Consider the following 12,099-nt stretch of genomic DNA (forward strand, 5'->3'; position numbering starts at 1 on the left):
CGTGGATGGATGAAAAATTTCATTGTTGTTGCTACTAGAGACATCATCCTGATCACAACTCCATCTTTTCCCGAATCATGGAATCTTTTCATAAGTCTTCGGGTATCCTTTCTTCCTAAAAAGAGAATTTCTTTCTTTGCTAATTTTCTACTCCCTTCATTTCAGCTACTCACTGAGAACCACCACGGTTTCAAGGCTGAACCGATGAGTCGAGAAAATTCTAGATATTACTACTCTTGAAACCCGACAGTGAAAGGAGATGGCTCCCAAGTATGGATGGAAAGCCCATAGCCATGGTAACTTTGGAACAACTTGTTAATTGTCCTTTTGCCCCACACAAGACTTTCGAGGAGTTCCATCGTGTGTCCCAACGTCGAGGCTCTTGATGACCCAGCGGGGGCTGCACAGGTGCTGCAAGGTGCCCTTCACCGGAGGAGGGCTCGTGAATATACTCGCGCCTCCGATAAAGGTGCTTCCTCCCAGTGTCCCCGGCCTAATAATAAGAAACCGAAGAGGAGATATTCCTCCTTGGCTGGGACTCTGGAGAAAATAATAAAGAGAACATCAACTGAGCCGACCATAGTGGTCCTCGATGATGAAGGGGAAACTAGTGCTGAAGAGGCTTCCCTCCAAAGGAGAAAAAGATCTTCATCAGCTCAACTGGGTTCTTAGCTGGGGGAGCTTTAAAATCCACTAGCAGAGGAGGTCCAGGCGCTCTAGGGAAAATGGGTTTGGTTGAAAATGTCGATTCCCGCTTTCCGATCCCCATCGAAGTCTCCGATTAGAGGAGTTCGGCCTCTAACCTTCCTTTACCATCGACTACTGAGCCATCCATAATTGCCACGCTTTCTACACCGGTTTTTTCTTCTCCATCTACAGTAATAACTCATTATCCACCGATACCAGCTATCCCTTCTCCACTAACACCAACTGCTTCTCCTCTACGATCTCCAGACCACGGGAAGTTGGGAAATAATTCTCGACCCTTTCTCAAGATCCTCGTAAAAGGCGAAGTGCCACTCTTGGAGGCTGGCTTGTGTACCAAAACCGAGGAGACCAATGCTGCCGAGGAGAAGAGGCAAAAATAGAAGAGAGAGTCATGGAGCAGAACCGACTTCACTCAACCACCAACGTTGAGCTTGATTCCAAGATCAATACAATGAAGGCTGAAAATGAAGAGCTCCAAGACAAAATTGATAAGATGCGAGCAAAACTACAGGACCAAGAAGATTCCCTTGCTTACAATAAAACCTACACCATGTATCATATGAAGATGAAGATTTTGAAGGAGACCAAAGAAGGCATTGTCAACATTGATGACAGTATTGCCAAGGCATGGGAACTGGAGTTAACCGCTCGTGAGAACCTTCCTGTTCGGCTCGCTGTATCTGAATCCTCGAATACTAATTCTGAGTATTTGAGAACCGAAGAGGAGATCGAAGAAGATGAAGGCCCCGAACCGGCAACAGAACAACCTTCTTCCACCAGAGAAAATGAAGACCCTTCTCTCTCTTCGGTTCCGCCTACAAAGAATGATGTATAAATTTTTTATTTCACCCTTTTTAATTACGCCAAAACTTTTTACTAAGTTTGGAGATTTAATCAATAAAGGAAAATTTTGCTTAAGTGTTATGCAAAAATTCTTTTTACGTTTAATTGATAAAACTTCAGGAATATTTATGCATCTGATAGCTTTTGATCCGGGCAAAATTTCTTCCGGAATCTACCGTTTATTATGAGGGTTTCATAAGAGAGGGACCTTATGTTTACAGTACTCTTGAAGAGGAAATTTCCTGTTCGTTCCGTCACAAGCATTTGAAGTTTTTGTTAACTTTCAAATGATAAAATAAATTAACTTATCATTCGAACAAGAAATAAGATAAGAATAAAAGGACCTTGATTTATTCCCTCTATCCTTTAAAGTAAATTTACATAAACATTCATTTGCTTAAGTAAATAAAGCTGCCAATACATGTGGCTAACTTGTATAACCTATTCTACGGAGCTGACACATAGTCCCCGATCTTAATAAGACATTGATCCCGACTCTAACAGTCATCGGTTTTTTTGGCAATCTTTGTGTTGTATCATGTATTAGTCCCCCAGTGTTCGAATGCTAAGTATGAGAATTCGAGCACTGGAATTTTTGCATTCACCGAAGGCTTTTTCTTCATTTTATACTTTATATTACTGCTTCATCAGTGGAGGCAACTTGTGAACGGTTAAATAATCTGTTTCAGTCTTGGGAGGTGAGACTTGCCATCAAACCAAAGATTACTTAACCATCCACATGCTCTTTTCCACACTAATGTTAGTGCTTTGATATTGAAGGTCTTGCCTTTGCCGATGATCACGCTTTACGTTGCTACCTCGTTAAAAACCTTGCTATAAAAATCCGATTGGGGCAAAACTGGTCGAAGGAAAAACAAGCGTAGCACATACTTTCAGTACCAACAAGAATCTTCAACAATAATAACTTTTGAGGTGAGTCACGTTCCAATTGCTTGGCAGTTTGACCCCATCTTGATTTTCTAATTCATATGATCTTTTACCGGTTATAGGCAAAATACGGTAAGGTCCTTCCCACGTTGATCCCAGCTTTCCGATGTTAACTTCCCAAGTTCTTTGAGTAACCTTCCTCATAACCATATTTCCAACTTTAAAATTACGAAGGTTTGGCCTGCGATTGTAATACCTTTCCATCATTTTCTTTTGGTCCACCATCCTTGCGTCTGCCAGATCCCGATACTCCTCGAGTAAATCTAACCTGATCAGTAACTTCGTGTTTGTTTCTTTGTTTGACCGGGAGAACCTTAAGGTTGGTTCCCCTACTTCTACCGGTATCAAAGCCTCCCAACTATATACGAGCGAAAAGGGTATTTCACGCTTGCTCGACTTTGTCGTGATCCGATATGCCCCTAGCATACCTGATAGCTCATCTGGACATTCGCCCTTGGCATCTTCTGGCTTCTTTTTAAGGTTTTGAATAATTACCTTGTTGGTTGACTCCGACTTTCCATTAGCACTCGGGTGGTACGGTGAGGACGTAATTTGTTTGATCTTTCACCGTTCCAAGAATTTTGTGACTTTTGAACCTACGAACTGTGGCCCGTTGTCACAAGCAATTTTTGGTATTACAAATCGGCAAATGATGTTGTTCCATTTAAAATCAATCACTTCTCATTCTCCGATTTTTTGGCAAGCACCTTCTTCAACCCATCTAATAAAATAATCAGTTAAAACTAAAAGAAATCTTACCTTCCCGGACCCTTGTGGTAAGAGGCCGACTATGTCCATCTCCTATTTCATGAATGGACATGGGGACACCAGCGAATGCAAAAGTTCTGCTGGTTGATGCACTAATTGTGCATGACGTTGACATTTGTCGCACTTTTCTATGAATGTCTTTGCGTCATGTTCCATCTGGGACCAATAAAAGCCAACCCTGACTAACTTGAGAACTAACGAGTCTTCATGGAGTGGTTTCCGCAGACTCCTTCGTGGACTTCTCTCATCAAGTAGTCTGTCTCCGAGGCCCCTAGACACCGAGCTAATAGTCTTTGGAACGATATCATATATAACTATCAATCAACAAGATAGTAGCGAGCCGCCTCGATTCTCAATGCCGGGGATGCTTTTCGGTCTTTAGGTTATTTACCATGTCTAAGATATTCAAAGAACTCATTTCTCTAGTCCCAAATTAAGTTGGTTGAATTTATTTCACAATAGCCATCACATCCAACATCGAATGCAGCAATCAGATGATCGTACATGAATCAGATTCTTTCATCTCTATCTGTGAACCCAAATTAGCCAATGTGTTTGCCTCCAAATTTTCCTCTCTTGGAATGTGGACGATCGACCATTCTCTAAATCGTGCAAGTAATGCTTGAACCTTGCACAAGTACTATTGCGTACGCTCTTCCTTTGTGTTGAAAATTCCATACACTTGGTTTACCACCAATTGGGAGTCACACTTTATCTCGATGACCTCGAAACCTAGTCCCCGAAATAGTTCAAGTCCTTCAACCAAAGCCTCATACTCGACCTCATTTTCTAATGGCATGTCTTAGGGTATTACCCGAACGGGTGATTAGAATTACTCCCAGACCGGACCCTTTTACGCTGGAGGATCCATCTGTAAACAAAGTCCAAACTCCCAATGTCATTTCCGAAACCAACACTTCTTCCTTAGCAGTTAGAGGCATTAATCATGGGCTGAAAGCCACGAAGTCGACCAAAACTTGTGACTTAATTGCAGTCTTGGGTTTATTTTCAATGTCGAAATCGCTAACTTCGACTTCCTATTTAGCCAAACGACCTGATAACTCAAGTTTATGAAGGACATTTCTTAAGGGAAAGGTTGTCACAATGGCTATTGGGTGACACTGAAATAAAGCCTAAGCTTTTGAGAGGCGACAATGAGAGCTAAGGCCAGCTTTTCGAGGTGCGGATAGCGTGTCTCCGCTCTTGATAATATTTTACTAACATAATAAATAGGAAATTGCGTACCTTCTTCTTCCCGAACCATGACGACACTTGTCGCTACTTACGAGACCGCTAGGTAAATTAGTAGTTGCTTACCTTCTCCTAGCTTTGGTAGCAACATAGGGCTAGATATGTATGTTTTTAGGTTGTTAGCTCCTGTTGGCATTCCGGAGTCCACACGAAGTCGTTCTTCTTTTTCAAAAGTGAAAAGAAGTGGTGGCACTTTTTTGAGGACCTTGATATGAACCTGCTTAGAGCCGTCAATTTGCCGGTCAACCTATGTACTTCTTTTAAATTTGTTAGCTGGTCCGGGATATCCTCGAGGGCTTTGATTTTGTCAGGGTTTACTTCGATCCCTCTTTGTGAGACTAGAAACCCCGAGTATTTACTGGAGCCAACCCCGAAGGCACACTTCTCCAGGTTGAGCTTCATGTACTTTCTCGGAATATCAAACGTCACTTGGAGATGTTCTTGATGATCTCCTGCATTAAGAGATTTAACTAACATGTTGTCAATGTAGACTTTCATCATCTTCCTATCCGTTTTTTGACATTTTATTAATGAGCCTGTGATAAGTGGCTCTGACATTTTTACGCCCAAAAGGCATCACATTATAGCAATATGTGACAAAGTTTCTGGTGAAAGAAGTCTTTTCTTGATCCTCCGGGTTCATCCTAATTTGATTATATCTGGGATAAAAATCAAGAAAACTCATCAACTCGTGCTCGCGTGGCTTCAATCATTTGATCAATGTTTGATGACAAGAAAGATTCTTTTGGGCTCACCTTATTAAAATCCTTATATTCTACACACATCCTAAATTTGTTATTCTTTTTAGGCACTACTACTATATAACTAGCCAATCCAAATAATTTGCCTCTCGAATTGAACCAATGTTAATTAATTGGGTTACCTCTTCCTTAACAAATATGTTTCTGACCTCTGTTAACGGTTATATTTTCTGCCTCACCGAAGGGAAGTTTGGATCCAGACTTTATTTGGGGACCACCACCTCTAATGGAATACCTATCATATCTGAATGCGACCAAGCAAAGAAATCAACATTAGATTTAAGAAAATCTATAAGTTTTAACCTGCATTCGGGACTCAGCCCCGTTCCTAAATGGAAATTCCCCTCCAAAAACTCTTCGAACAAATCCACTTGATCAAGCTCTTCTACAGTCAACTTGGTTGCATCTGTATCCTCTAGTACCTGAAAAGACCTCGGTGCTTGATAGAATTTTGATGACTCCTCTCCTTCATCATCTTTAATTGGAAAGGGAGAAGGCACCGATTCCTGTAATTGCTATTTACCGATTTCTTTACCCTTGCTATTGGAACTGTTTGCTGTGTTTATCTCCCTTGCTGCCGGTTGATCTCCTCTTATCTGTTTGATCCTCTTTGGTGTCGGAAACTTCAATAATTGATGATAAGTCGAGGGCACATCATTCATCTCGTGTATCCACGGTCTCCTGAGGATTACATTATAACCCATGTCGACATCTACCACTTTGAGCAAGGTGGTCTTTGTTACACCTTCGGCGTGAGTGGGTAGCAGAATTTCTCCTCGGGTTATTACACTCGTTAGGTTGAAGCCAGCTAGGAGCTTTGTGGCCGAAATAATGTTTCTGGTTAACTTTTCTTGCTCCAGGACTCTCCATTGTATGATATTGGCTGAACTTCCCGGATCAACCAAAACATGTTTAATTTTGAAATCTAGAACATTAAGAAATATTATTAAAGCATCATTGTGCGGTAGAAGGATCAACACCTTCCTCCGTGAAAGTGATATCAACTTCTAACACTTCTCAGATACTTTTGCTACGAGTCACAAATATCTTCGTCTTCTTTGATGCCAAAAATGTCACCCTATTGATTTCATTTACTTCGAAGATCATGTTGATTGTCATTCGGGGTGACCCTGCTTCCGGTTTCGATGAATCTGCATTGTCCCGGTTTCTCTCATAGTTGTTCTTGGTGAGGTCGCTTAAAAATTCTCTGAGGTGACCATTCTTTAGCAATGTGTCCACCTCTTCTCGAAGATGTCAGCAGTCCCCAGTCCTATGGCTGTGAGTTTTATGGAATTCACACTATAAGGTAGGGTCCTTTTGGCTAGGATCCGATCGAATTGGTTTCGGGAACCTAGATTCTTTAATATTCCTTATTGCCGACACTAACTCCAACAGGCTGATATTAAAGTTCTAATCGAATAACCTACGATATGAGGGATCTCGGGACCCTGACGCCACATTTTCCTGCAATGATCTGCTACTCCGATCACGATCCGTTCTTCTATTGGAAATGAACCTATTTGATGACTGGAAACCTTTATTACTATGCATATCGACCCTCTTGTATGACTGGATGACTTTTCGAGGGCCTTCGATCTACGTCAAAATCATTTTTGAATCTATCTGTATTCCAATTCCGTCCTTTGAAAGACACTGAAGAACCAAATTGGTCGTTTTCTATTCCGATCTTCGGCTCGTAGTGATTGTGAACATCTACCCATGTGGTTGCCTGAAACTCGAGCAGGCTCTCCTTAAATTTTTGAGAGGCATCGGAGCTCATTGGATTGAGACCCTTTGTAAATGCCTCCACTGCTCACTCATCCGGAACCGCTGGTAATAGCACCCTTTCTTTCTGGAACTGGATCACAAATTATTGCAGCATCTTGGATTCTCCTTGCAAAATTTTGAATGTATCTGTCTTTCTTGCCTGGGCCTTTCTTGCTATAGTATGAGCTTTGGGAATCGATGGAATGCTCGGGTAAGAGAGAATACCATGTCAGGGGGGCCTTCGTAAGGGTCTTGCTGAATCTTTTCAACAACGATCTCATGCTGAGCCAAGTCATTTCCTTTCACAGTCGTGGTGTAGGTCATGATGTGCTCCTGTGGGTTCGAAGTGCCATCATATTTTGGTATATCCAGCATCTTGAACCTCTTTGGGATCAACTCTGGTGCCGCACTTGGTTTAAATGGCAACTGCGTGTACTTTTTTGAATCCGCACACTTTAACACCGGCGACGCGCCCAGAATCTGATCCATCCGGGCGTGAATCTCCTTCGAATTCTGATCCATTCGGTTATTCATCTCTCTCATGAATATTATGAGCTCTATTTTGAAAGGATAATTCAACCTATTCCAGATCCACTACCGGTCGCTCCGGCTTCGTCGAAACCGACCTCATTCCTTGGAGTGTTGTTATCAGTCCTTTGTGTCGTCTGATTTATGGGAGCTCTAGGAAGAACCAGAGCCCTTTCATTAGCATTATTGGAAGCACCCGATAATGCTTGCTTCAATTCCATCATCACACGATCTTGCCTCGAAAGGTGGTCCACGATTGCTCTTTGATGTTCTCTCAGGAGTTTAACCATTTTAGCAACGTGTTCATCCTCCGCATCATCATGAGTTGGGCACCGCACATGTGGAGGATATTGTCCTTGGCGAACTGGGGTTGTTTCATCCCCTTTATTGCGGGTTTTATTGATGGAATCATCACGCTTGGACACTTCTTCTCATTCATCGTGTGCTCCAACGTTGTGAGAGTTGACATCATTAGCTTCCATATCTGACTTTTACTAAGGAAAAAGTCAAAACTTGTTAGTAACAAACGAATGGATCAAAATAATTATGTAGTTTTCTATGCCCCACAGTGGGCGCCAAATAGTTTATCCGTAAAATATTATAATTGAATTATAGCATGGTTTATAAATAAGTGAATCAATTTGATCCAAAAACAATAAGTAAATTATAACAGAGATAAAATTATCAAATGAAATTAAACAATCCTGACTAAGAACTTTAGCCTTTCCGATGACGTGCGTCGATGCAATATTCAAGTATTGAAATTGAGTGTAATAGAGTATAGTTTTTTGTGTACAGAGTATTTCGTGTCCTATAATAGATGCTAATCTTCCTATTTATAGCCTTACTTAGGGAGACAAGATCCTAAAATCAAGCTCTTCTTGAATAAGAATAAAATCACCATTGATGGGTGCATAATGGCTGGCTTTGAATGCACATATTTTCTGTAACGACTGCTCATTAAATGCTATCCGATATCAAACCTTCGAATCTTAATTGTCAGCTTATATTCCCTTTGGGATACATCCTGCACTAGTCACACCCGTACTCGGTATTAGCTATGTGCTGGTTCACTTTTCACCTGTCTTCGGTTCCATGTGTCACCTCACCATTCGACCAACTGTTATCAATCAATTTTACCCCATACAAGAACGATATATACCAATGATATTGGAGCAATGGATGCGAAAAGTGCGTAGAGTACCAAGATGTCACGACCTAATTCCCACTATAGACCGTGATGGAGCCCAACGTCGCCACTAGATAAGCCAATGGTGAACTATCCATTTAATTATTCATTTTAATATTTTTAAAGTCATTGATTTTATTTGATAAGTAAACGATTAGTAGGTGACCGTAATGATGTAAAGCATGAAATAAACGAAAGAGTAAAATAGTGAATTTAATAATTAAAAATCATGAAATATCTACTAGAATTTTTCAAAACTCGGAGACACAAGTATACAGAAAAACCAGTAGAATATACAAAGCCCATATACTACTGTTTGGAGTAAGATAGACAGAAAAATAAATACAACAAGGAAGAGACTCTGGGTGCTGCAGAATGGAGCATAGGGAGCAGCTCACCACTAAGTCTCTAGTTAACGGGAGTACGCGTCTGACTGGCCACCAGATGCACCTGCCTCAGATCCTGCACGATTAGTGCAGAAGTGTAGCATGAGTACATAAACAACATGTACCTAGTAAGTATCTAGTCTAACCTCGAAGAAGTGGTGACGGGGGGTCCATATCAACACTTACTAAGAGTCAATAAATAAAATATAGAAATCATAAGTGGGCATGAAATACAACAATAATAGTGATATAAGAAACAAAAATTTATAATTCTTAAATGTAATATTAATCTAAAGTCTCCAACTATCACATGCCAAGTATTAAACACATAAGAACCACCAAGTAATTTTCTAGTCTCATATCAAGAAGAAATATCAAGTATAATCGGACTCCGAGTAATATCACGCACGATTATGCCAAGGTCGTATTTCTCGATCCAGAATAGTGTGTACACTGTCGAGGATCGATTGGCGCGAACCATAAATACATCTATTATACTGCCCAGGCGTTCGGCCCGATCCACGTCAATAGAGAATACTCTACAAACTTCGATTAATGACTACTACATAAGGATAATACTCAAAGAAGACATAAATTCTGTTTACTATCAAGTATCCCGACAAAATTTAAAATAATAAAGCTCAGTCTTTACAAGTCTTTTATCCAATTTCAATTATATATTTATGTAATTAAACTAACAAGTTGGGTGCAAATAATACATGGTAGAGTCCTAAAACTCCCGGGACATAAGCATAATGTTAGCTACGTACAGACTCTTGTCACATCGTGCGCATGTAGAACCCACATTTATTAGCAAATAACCATTTACAATACTTACAGGGATAATTTTCTCCTATAAAGTTGGGCAAGAGACTTACCTCATTTCTAAGCCCTCTTCCCGGTCCACAATTCTCACTAAAAGCCTAAAATCGGTGCCACACAATCCAAAACTAGTCAAATATTGTACAAATTAATCAATATATGCTCAATAGTTTATAATTTAACTATTAGAGTAATTACCAACCCAAATTGGAAGATAGCTAAAATTCGCCCTCCGGCCCACATACTCGGGTTTTGGAAATTTTCGTAAATAAATATTACCCATAATCTCACGAACACAAATATATAATTTCTACTAAATTCCATCGTCATTTTCGTGGTCTATCCCATTTTTATCAAAATCTAGCTTATTTAACAAAATCCTATAGTTTTCACAATTTACATGTTAAAATCTACCCAAAATTTGTGTATTAAACTCACACTAAGTTGTAATTACTTATCTGACAATGATAGGTGAAAAATCCCGCTTCAAGAGCTCCAAAATCGGCTAACCCAAAGTGAAATGAGAGAATGAACCTAAGTCCCGATTTAAAACAATCACTGCTTAGATTTTCGTCCTTCGTGATCGCAAAAATGCCCTAACGATTGCAAAGGCAAAACTACTCAGGCCCTTGAAAGTCTTCTTCGCGACTGCGAGAAGACTTACGCGAACGCGATGCACTGAGCCGCCCTCTCATCATGAACGCGGGCCTCCCTTCGCATTCGCGAAGGGCATCTGACTTGCCCAGGCCCAGACCTTCTACGCGAACTCAGTGAGGCAATTGCGAACGCGAAGGTCACTGGTCCCAAGCCTTCACGAACGTGACCCTTACTTCGCGAACGCGAAGAACAAAATCACCTAGTCCCTAAATTCTTCATCGCGAATGCGATGGTCTTTCTGCGTTCGCGAAGAAGGAAATCAAAACAGCATTTTCTGCAAATTTTTTACTTAGCTCTGGGTGGTCCGAAATACAACCGAGCCGCCCGGGACCCCGTCCAAATGCACAAACAAGTCCATAAATATAATACGGACCTGCTTGAACCTCAGAACACATAAAATAATATCGAAACTAAGAATCACACCCCAAATTTTGTGTTTCAAGTATACCTTGATACCAAACGGACCTTGATAACACTGAAGTCTACCTCAAACTAAATTTAAAGAACTTGAAAACCTTCAATGTGCCAACTTTCAACATTAAGCGCCAAAACGCTCCCGGATCACCCAAAACTCGATCCGAACACACGTCTTAGTCCAAAATCATCATATGAACCTATTGGAACCATCAAATCTCGGTTTCCGAGGTCTTTTACTTAAAATGTTGACTCAAGTCAAACTTGGTCATGTTAGGCCATTATTAAGGAACCAAGTGTTTCGATTTCGATCGGAACCCTTCCAAACCCAAACCAAACATCCTCGCAAGTAATAAAACAGTAAAAACTCAGACAGGGAAAACAGAGTTCTAGAAAGCAAAACGACCAGTCGGGTCATTACATCTGTTTCGTCCACTTTATTGAAAAACAGTTGACATAAAGTGTATGATGGTACACTTCTGAATATTATAAGGTTTAACGAGATGATAACTGATTTAACAGAAAGGTAAAGGCAAAATAAATTTTTAAAAGTCCCATTGTGATACTTTTCTTAAACTTCATTATTTTTTGAAAATTTTAAATTTGTAAAATATTAATTACTACAATTAACATGTAATTATATATATAAGTGAGTTAACTACTTCATCTTCCGAAGAAGACGCAGCTGAAGAAGACACATTCTAAACTCTAAAAGGATTGCCACTTAGGCTAACTGAGAATGCACTCTCAAGTAAGAGGGTACAATAATAAAAATGCTTACTTTTATCTGGCGGCGTAATATAGACCCTTGCAGTCCTGTACTTTCTAGAACATCACGCACAGCGGGAGCTTAGTGCATCGGGCTTTTTTTTTTCTCTTTTCTGGCCTTTCTTGGCAAACTTTAGCCCATTCTCTTTGGCAGTTGCTCTAGATTGCCACTCAAACTTCATTGACAGATTTACTGCTGGCTTCTGTCGATCATTCTTGGCGCATATGTGGACAAGTTTAGGCATCACCAAAATACTTAACTCGGTATGTTCATATAATGATCGATAAA

This window comes from Nicotiana tabacum, chromosome 3 (genome assembly GCF_000715075.1).
Source record: "Nicotiana tabacum cultivar K326 chromosome 3, ASM71507v2, whole genome shotgun sequence".
In the NCBI taxonomy this organism is placed as follows: Eukaryota; Viridiplantae; Streptophyta; class Magnoliopsida; order Solanales; family Solanaceae; genus Nicotiana; species Nicotiana tabacum.